Genomic DNA, 10,437 nt, shown 5'->3' with positions numbered 1-10,437 from the left:
GTAGGTTTTACTGCTGCTTCCTACTTCTTTCTCACACGACTAATCAAAAGCTAACAATGTAAAACTGTCAGACGCTGTAGCGTGTGATTTCATCCGACATTTTTTGCCCTTTATGAGCTCTGGAACATTGAGTAGGACATTTTCTTGCAAGGTTACACATCAGTAAGAATTTACCTGTATGTCTGTCTACGTACTATAACCTTTGCTTGTGGCTGTCATTTTGGGGAACTCGTAAAATTAAACTCCAGGTTCTTTTACACTTGCTTAAAAGTTTGTATTACATGATGACTTTAACGTTACCAGTAATAATGCAAACGAAAGGAAAATCAAACTTTACTATCACTATAATTGCAATTATTGCAACAAAAAAAGGAAACAGTGGAAACAACGAAACTCCTGCATTAAGACATTAAAGGCCCACCTTCAACTGACGGGCATTGCGTGCCGTGCAACAATTGTCATCTATGAAAATCCCGTCAGGGCTGAGTTTCATCCAATCAGATGGCTAAGACAAGCATAACAAAAACAAAGGGTAGAAAAAACCTTTCGGTTGACGGTGGGCTTTTAACGGCCTTTGCTTGAAAATGTGAGTCTAAAATCAAATTCATAACATAATGTAAGTTACTTAAGTGCCCTTTTACAACGTTGCAATAGTGCCACAGTAAACGTGGTCTAAGTGCCCTATGTGACGAAAGTGCCTTATCCTACGTTGCAAAAGTGCCTGCATGTTGCTAAAATGCCCTATCCTACGTTGCAAAAGTGCCTGAATGTTGCTAAAGTGCCCTATTTTAGGTTGCAAAAGTGCCCTTCAATCTCTCTCTCTCTCTCTCTCTCTCTCTCTCTCTCTCTCTCTCTCTCTCTCTCTCTCTCTCTCTCAACCCTATTTGTTTCTGTTCTCATGGAATTTGAAAAATTGTGTTGCCAACCCTTTCATTATTAAGGTAAGTGCTATCATTTCAAAATTCAGGGAAACACAGCATTGAGGTCCTCAAAAAAGGGAGTTGGGGTGAATGGCTGAGTTGAGGTATTTACCAATTTCGAGCATCCTTAACCTTCTACCATAGACCATTTCCAAAGTTGCCTGGCCAATAATACAAGCAAGGCTGGAGGTGACTGTATTTTGATCCAACTTCTTTTGCCTTTTGTATTCAATTGCCTACCATAGCATTGCATAGTAAAAGAAACAAAATCTGTATCAATACAAAGGCCACTGGCAGCCTCACTGCAATTTGCAGGCCAGGTCACTGAACAACTACAAGTAAAATGGTTCATTACAGAAACCAACAATAGATACAATGTCACTGTTTGAATTAAAATGGGGAAATACAAAAGCAGAATGGTCATGACATTGCTTTCAGGTATGTTGTTGCTTTCAAGTATTATTTTTAATGTTCTTATGTCCATAAAGAAAATTTATTGGCAATTAATCAAGAACCTCCCCAATTTAATGTTGGCAAAGGTCATCTACAGAAGGTTGCAAGTGTTACATTGTATCCCCAAACCATTAACGAGACAACTTACTGACATTATAGCTGAAGTACTGCTCCCTTGAAGATGGCCAACAGTTAATGTCGGGAGTTTTCTTCATTTTCAGTACTAAAATAATTAATGGTTCTCATTCGTAACAAAAACTGTGAGTAGAGCTCAATAGACAGTCACTGGGTGAAACAGGCCTGCTGGAATACAGCTGTCTCTAATGAATTAATTAATAACTACACTACCACTAAATATAAGTTACCACCCTCGCACGCTGGGTGAATCGTGTTGCGTGCTACAGGGATCATGTGCACGCAATGTTTAAAAATCTAAGTACAGTGACTGGACGATGGCACCATATCTTAATAGGCCTTTTGTTTTTAGTTTCAATGTTTGTGAAAGTCCCAGAACACATTTTAGCAGCCAAAAAAGCGTCTAGTCATTGTAGAAAAGCAGATAAAGTTACATTCAACCAAACATACAGTAATGCTATATAAGGCATGCAGTGTACATGATTATGATAAATTAATTTTGTAAATAAGGGAATGGCTAAGGTAGCTACAGTGGGGAAAATTTGAAAATGTTATGGTACATGTAAATCCCAAAATTACTTGGTACTTTGTAAATATAACTAATGATATGCATGGAATGTATATATTTTTGGAAAGTGTACAAAAGGGGAATTTTGTAACATGAATGACTGAGGACCATGCATTTCTTTTATTGTGTGGCAAAGTGTATATGCAATTTTATTTAGATCATAATTGTTATTTTACAATGTAAAAACCATTTTAACCTTGTGCAAAATGGGACTTAAAATGAAAAATGAAAGCATGTTTTTACAGTGTAACTATATAAATAGTATGGTTGACAATATGCCATTTATTTTTATTGGATTTTCTTGCTGTTTCACTGTGGCAGTGTTATATCCATGTAAATAGTCCTTCCCTTAAGATGAGAAAATAATGTACAATGAACAAATTAAATTGAGCAAATATGTAAATAACCAAATAAATGGATAATTTATTAACTTTTTTAGTGCAATTGACTATATGCCATTTATTTTTATTGATGGCATATTATGTTCTCTGTAATATTCCTGTTGTAAGCAGTTTTATATAAATGTACACCTCAGATGAGCAAATTTTGTGCAAATAAATAAATAATTTAATTATGAACCAGTGTCCATATGAATTTTTTCCCCTGCCAAAATTAGTTTACGATATATCCACAATGACTGGGTTTTTTTTAAATTTATTGCAAAGCTTCGAAACTCACTAGGCAAGATATCGCTGGGTAGTATTAAGGAGACCTCCGATCCGAAGTGACAGATTTCAATAGGACAATAGGCTCACTTTGCTGGTCGCTTGCGCGCGCCTTGCCACTTTTAAATTTAAATTGTTTGACTCAAATTATTCTTATGATAATTGTGTGTCGGCTGTTAAAGGCGATTCCCGTATCACGAATTATTTTCTAAGATTTGGCCACGAGAACGCATGAGCTGCCGACTTGAGTCTCGTTCTCCGAGTTAGAATTTCTTGTGCGCGTCATTTCATCAACTTGAAACTTTCGCAGCCTAGGGCAATATGACCATATACAAGTTGAAAAAAGCGTCAAATTTAATGCTTTTCCAGTGGTTTAATTTTCAGCCGTTAAAGTTTGCCAAGTCAAAGACGCAATGGGGCAGAGTGAGATGATATCATAACAAGATTTGGAGCCACTTTGTAGACAACACCGTATCACACAAAACCTGCTGTGTTGAGCCTTGCCACTTTTAATGACAATTTCTTTACACAAATCTTTTCTTTGGTTGTTGGGCTTACTGCAGCAAGCGGGAATTCCCGTATCACGGCCTATGACAAAAGTCTCGAATAAGGGAATCAAAATATTTTTTGCCAAGGAAATTTAAATAATCTGGAGCACTCGTAAAGTGAAGCCTTGCGTCTTGGCTTAATCTGTTCGCTTCACGATTCAAAATCAGCCCTATTTCTTCTCCAGAACAATTCCCGACTCTATTTCGAGCATGTGGTTCAAAATCTCAAGGTTGGGAAGCTCTATAGCGAATTGAGATGTTCTTCGCCAGTGGGCTGCCATTTTTCAACTCCATCTTGTTAGCTGATTTATCGTTGTCCTCGCTTCAAACGCCAGTTTAGCCACATTTTTTGATGTAAACTCACATTTCAATTTAAATCCGACTTACTGTATTATTAAGCAGCACTCCATTCTGAGTTGAAGTCTCTTAAATGAGGAAAAACAACGCCAGGAAGGCAAAACTATCCTCTGCTCCTTGCAATTTCTTCACTTCATCGCACACTTTTGACTCGTCATCTTCGCTTCATTTGTGATCCTTCGCCGTATTTCCCGTTGTATTGAACCAGTATCAGTCATAAAGATAAGGTAATGCCCAAGTCTTTCAAATGACTCATCATTTTTGCATTCATTGTGTGCCGTCCTTTTGGAAACAGGCGATGAATATTAACCATGCCAGCACTACATCCGCCATTTCTCATGTTCCCGCGTTTCGAATGAATTTGACTAAATTTCAAGGCATTTTCGGGGTGATTAAGCGCATGCGCAACATTAGTCTCCTTTGTTCACAAGGATAGCACAGTTTTTCCCGCTCGCTGAATTCTGATTGGTCAGTTTAAATTTCAGTAGCTCCCGCCGTATGCAAGGAGATTAGCCGTGCAATATCACTCTTTTCGGTGTTGACAAGCACAATTGACCAAAAGACCTCAAAAACTTAACAATTTAAAGTAGTAGACGCTGATGGTGTTTCTTTGACTGCATAAGCGGTAAGGAGAATAAAAGAATGGAATTCATGCAGTTAAAACTGAATTCCATTCTTTTATTCTCCTTAAGATTTAATCTAGGGCATTTCAAATGAAACATTGACAGACCGTATTTTTCAATCATTTCGAAAGATGTCCTTTTTCCGTAGGATGTCGTAGGCAGCCACCGTAACGATTCGGGCCCGTTCCTGTTTAATTTTTTTCTTCGTCGTAGTCTTCGTAGCCAGAAATGTGCATACCCCACGGATATTGAATTAACTTTCGATCGGGACATCCAATTTGACGTCCTACAAACTCCCTTACGGTGATTAGAAGACCACAACCCGGGTTCTGGCATTCTGAGAGCGCGTTAGATTACTCGGTCGTGGTGACGAAGTCCTGATACTGCGGTAAGAGCAAACATTTACGGTAGTTTGGAACCCTTTCCGCCCACAATGATTGACACAGTATTAAACCTCACACCTGAAAGTATTTCATAAAGTGGACAGATAATTTTTCTTTGAGACCGGCAAGCTTTAAAGGTAAGGAGAATTTTCTACGTTACTTCTAGATCTTGCTTCGTTCTTGTGTGTTCCACTGTGAACACAATTTTGCATAGAACGAATAGTCCAATCGACCTGTTTCTTGCGAACCAGTTTGTTCAGTCGTTCCGACGTAAGTCCAAGTATTTACTCCATTCGAACGGGCTTAACTTTAGTTGACATTTGAAAGAAAAAAAACCTAACAAAAGCCCGGTGTCTTGTTATCACTTTGTCACATGCATCCTTTGTTTCGTGAGTTGTTAGTATAAACAGGCAATTGCAACTTAACTTGATCACAGGCGGCCGCTAATATCGATGTCACTTTCGATTTTGCGATTTTATTTGTACAACCAAAAGTACGATAGAAAAATTGAACGTGGCGAAAATCTCCCAAAATGTTTTTCGCTGATGGCAAATTGTTACATTCGCGGCACAAATTTATGATGTTTCCATTTCGCAAATTTTGTTGCTGATGGCAAATAGTTTTATTCTCGATCGGCACTTCCTAAAAATTTCGATGCGCTCTTCTTAGAAACTGTATATCGATATTTATTTACTTTTGCATCAATATTTCCAAAAGGTCTGGAAAGAAGCAGACTAACAACAATTTTTATAAAAGTGACGACACATTTGAAATTAAATTTGCAAGACATATTTCGGTCGTGCAACGACCATTTTTTAGCATCAATATTTGTTTTGCATAAAGCAGGCTAACAAAATCTGTACCTTGCTCAGTTCACATTTTTGAGCATTAAAATATAATTTTCGGTTGTATGTTTCTGACGGCAAATCGCATATTTTGAGGTCTCTCATCCAGATACCAACCCCGCCAGGCAGGGCTTAACTTTAATGAACTCTTGTCTTAGAAAGCTGTCAGAAGCTCAGAGTACACTCTTAGACTTACGGTGAAAAAGAAGTTGCAAAGGAACTTGAAAATGATCAACATGTCAGCCTTGAAGCCAATGTTTCTCGATTTCGTTTTAATTTCTTCAATCTTTCTGGGTTTAGTACTTTACTGAGCCACATGTCCTCTGAGGGGGTATTTACCAAAGACATCTACATGGAACTTTAATGATTTACGATACCAAAACAATATCGTGTACTATTAGAACTACATATCACGCAAAGACAACTTGAATCTCCTGAAAAACAAAACGCAGCTCATTTGACAGTTATGGAAAAAAACACTTGTCACCTACTGCACTACCACACGTATGCAATGCGTGCCTGTTTTTTAAAATATCCGGGTCAATTCCTCCCTCCCCACCCCCCGCCCAAATACCCCGTATCCCTATAATTTTTTTATCTAAATATCCCGTATCCTGATCACCCCTACTAGGGCTTCCTTGTTTGCATCTGCAAAGTTAGTAACATTAATTATAAAAGTTTTTACAACAAACAACTTCAAGTTAAATTACAGATTTATCTGTCTGGTAATCTCTTGCCATTTTCCGAAGTTTACCCGTAGTTGAAATTTACTGTAACTGGGCAATTTGACTAACCTGTTTTTGCATTCCACGGATACGCCCGTATAGGCGTCTTGTTCTCTTATACTCAACAGGAACTATAGCACTTATGCCAGTTATAAACAGTATCTTGCCACAATTTAACACAATCCTGTTAATTACTTAACTCGATTAAAAATTGCTTTTTCCGTTATTTTCTGACCTCAGTCGTTAATATTCAGCATCAAAGGGTAGGTCTTAAAATAAATGATAGATCTCTGGATTAAATGATCGGCTTTGAAACAGTCACGCTACACATTTACTGAGGCCAATATAAATAAGTTCTCACGTTAATCTCGTGACCATATAGGTGTCACCATAAAGCATTTTGACGCACTAAAGCAGTCAGTCTTCTTCAGGACGGGTACAAATTGTGCTAAATGAAACGTTTTCTGGCTTTTCTGCTGTGGGTCTCAGTGCACACAAACGGAATCGAGCTGAGTTTTGACCAGTACAAGCATCATTGGCAAGAGTGGAAGGCCTTTTATGGCAAATCGTACGGGTCTGAAGCTGAACAAATGATGCGCTTCGCCGTGTGGAAAAAGAATCTGAAGGTAATGAACAACCTCAGTTCTCCTGTCCGTAGGTCACTGGAGCGATCAATCCTGTTTCGAAGGAAATGTGTGTGGAGGAGGTGAGAAGGCAAAACTCCACATTTTTCTGCCTCCCCCACCCACTCCGCCCGCAACGAAGACGTTTTGAAGAGGCACGGTCAGCAGCCATTACATGTACTAGATTTTAATGTTACGCATTTTCTGGAACTAAAGAAATAGGTAATCACTTTTCTCAGCGTAATTGCGACACTTATATTCAGCCTTTGGTGCTCATAGAAAACCTGCATTGTTTATGTTTCGCCTGATAAAATCAGAAGATTTGAGATTTACTTTGTCACGCGGGTCACTCGGCGGGTATCACTAAACCAGCTTCATCTCTGTCCCTGCTGCGCATCAATCCTAGATAAGCACTTTTTTTAAACAAGCTGTTTCTTTTCTTCTGCACAATGTTTGATTCTTTTAACGCCAGCTTTGTTTTCATTTTCCCTTAGTTTATTCAACTGTTCAACTCCGAGCGTCATTCACACAATTTGGGTATGAATCAGTTCGGCGACATGACCTTTGATGAATATCGCTTCAATATCCTTAGCTATCGTCATACTATGCTCTTCTTTGGAAAAGAGCATAATGGTTCAACTTTGCTTCCTGCTGGTGGCACAAGTTTTCCCCGATCTGTTGATTGGAGGAGCAAAGGATATGTAACCCGAGTGAAGGACCAAGGTATTTTCATAACAACTTACTTTTGAGGGTCCTGAAGGGGTAAAATGGGTGGGGAAGTTGGAATTTGATCACCGGAAATGGGATTTTGCCACTGGTAATGGGAGATAAAATAAAAGTCCTTGATGGGAATGGGATTAGCATTGTCATTTATCAGGTATTCCTGATATCAAAAAATGATATCAAATATTTATTTAGCCTGCGAACGTAGTCGTATTTCGGGGCAGAGAAACGACCGCCGGAAATACGTCTGCGTTCTCAGGCTAATATTTATTATCTTCGTGCACTTGAATAATTGTGACATGTTGTGGTTGCTCTTTTGTTTCAAAACAAAAGCTCTTTGTGTGAAAACAAAAAGGGCAACCGTAACACGTCACAATTATTCAAGATGGCGGCGCCCGGCAAAATTGAATTTTTTCGATCTAAACACTATTTTGGAAAAAAAATAGCCCACTTTCGATATAGTAAAATTCTGTCCTAAACAAAAGGCATCATCTCGAGGGTCTGAGGAATAAATAGAAAGATTTGTATGAGTTTATTTCCCAGAACCTCGAGATGATGTCTATTGTGATGAAATGGAATATGAAATGAATCATATATGAACTGCGGATATGAAATCAAGTGAGGCTATGATCTTCGCAGTTATGAGAGCAATTTTTGCAATTGCGTAGAGAAGCCTGAAAAATTCAGGACTTCAACGTTAAAGTCCTGAATTTTTCAGGCTTCTCTACGCAATTGCAAAAATTGCTGTCATAACTGCGAAGATCACAGCCTCACTTGATGTCTATTGTTTTGGACTGAATTTTGATATGTCGAAAGTGAGCTATTGTAGAGCAAATTTAATTGCAAACATTATTTTGTTCGGTACTTGTTTAAAATTATTTAATCGGAGTGGAGGTTCCCTTAATCTCAACCCTACTATGTTTGTAGCTGATTCATGTTTGACTTCGCTTTGTAACGATCCAGTATCAATTCGAGAGCTTTTTTCGAATTCACCACATCTTGCTTTTCAGGTATCTTGGGTCGATCCTGGCCGTTTAGTGTAACAGGAGCAGTTGAAGGACAACACTTCAAGAAAACAGGAAAACTGGTCTCACTCAGTGAACAGAATCTTGTCGATTGCTCGGGATGTTACATGGACGAAGAGAACCACTTCCTTTATCAAGCAGTCGCTGATTGTGGTTTCGAGTAATTAACGATTTTCGTCTATAAATAACTGGGCGTAGGAAGGGGTTGATGGGTCAGCAACAGGGCTGAGGCCACAGGAGACGTACAACCTCGTTCCCAGGGCTTTTCTCCGCTGAGGAGCGGGCGAGCGAAAAAAAGCCCTGGGAAAAGCCCTGAGAACGAGGCTGGGGGGGCGTATTGTAACATCTCGTAGCAACGGTTTGTGGCATCAGCCAACGAAATGTTCTTTTGACGCCATGGGACCACTGAAACGGTCAATGAAAACGATACATGTTGCAAGAGACGTCTAGTTTACCACCCATTGCAAAACACTTGTTCCTTTCTTTGCCGTTCTCTTCTCAACAACGACTTGAAAGACAAAGCCAGACCTGGTCACTAGGAGGATGTGTACAACCGGAAATTTTCTATTTCCGCTCTTGGCTTCCAGGCTCCGGTCGCACAAAGTCCGGACGACTTTAAATAGCGCATGTTACATATAGTGGTGACTTATTCACTGGATAAAGTTATCTGGCCTTTGAACACTGGAGTTAGGCCGTTTGTACTTATTTATGCAATTTATAATGTAAAGTTAAAGTTTACTTACACTTGACATTTGCAATTTATGCGAAAATTAAGTTAATTGCTGCTATCCAGTCTACACTGGCATATAAAAGGAAACGGAGGTGCACCATTCATAGGCCTGGTAACCTAGTCACAGGTATGTCGTGGCATTCTGGACAGTCGGTCATAATCCACATTGCATGGATTCTCAACCATTTAACGGTGCCTGGAGACATGGCTCCTAAAAAGAAGTTTTTAATTTAGTTATGTCAGTAATTTTCAGACATTGCAGGAGAAACTGAAACGATTATGGTTACAAACTGAGCTTAGTGAAACAACACAATTTACTTATCTTGAAAAAAGAAAGGAAAGGAACTTTATTTAAGTGTCTAGTCTTCTTGCGTTGGAGCACTAATTGAGGATACATTAAACTGAAATCAACCAATAAACGCAATCAAATGTTGGTTTTCGATCGAGGAAACGGTAACCGGAAAAAATATGACGCCGAGTCTGGGAATCGAACCCAGGCCACATTGGTGGGAGGCGAGTGCTCTCACCACTTCGCCAGCCCTGCCCCCAAACTTCTTGACGTTCGTGTTCCCAGCAACATCCATCCATCCATCCAAGACTGTTACATTTTAATATGAAGTCTGTTGCTCTAAGACATTTAGCCAATGGAGCTTGCATTAGCTCCTTAGTGCTGGCATTTGTTTACGCTTTATTTGTAATAAAGTTTACAGAACTTTGATCGTTTTCTCTAAAGTTAATTGCCCCTTATTTGTCTTTTGCTCCCCAGGTACATCATAAGAAACGGAGGGATCGACACAGAGTCTGGGTATCCAGATCCTTGCAATAAGTCTTGCTGTTTACTTAAGGACAAAGTAGGCGCCACTGTTACTGGTAAATGTGAGGTATTGATGCAAAGTGTGGGGAGCACACAGGTCACACAGTTAAACTTTGAAAAGCATAAACCGCACACAACTACCACACCGAAGAATCGTCCACACCTTCCCCATCTTTCATGAAGCCAAAGCGCTTAGCATCTGCTGGCAAAATCCAGTATAAAAGAAAAGTAAGTCAGTCCTCTCACCTTCCAACTAGATGAAGTTTTAGCTCTCGATTTCCGAGATATGTCCAGAAATGC

At 39.2% G+C, this 10,437-nt stretch overlaps 1 pseudogene; it reads left to right on the top strand.

The window, feature by feature from the left end:
- Positions 1-6,583: 6,583 nt before the first annotated feature.
- LOC137996602 (cathepsin L-like) overlaps positions 6,584-10,437 on the top strand; it is a 21,796-nt pseudogene continuing 17,942 nt past the window's right edge.

Source organism: Montipora foliosa, chromosome 1, assembly GCF_036669935.1.
Source record: "Montipora foliosa isolate CH-2021 chromosome 1, ASM3666993v2, whole genome shotgun sequence".
In the NCBI taxonomy this organism is placed as follows: Eukaryota; Metazoa; Cnidaria; class Anthozoa; order Scleractinia; family Acroporidae; genus Montipora; species Montipora foliosa.
Note: the sequence above shows the minus strand (reverse complement) of the source record. Positions and strands in the feature narration are given on the sequence as shown.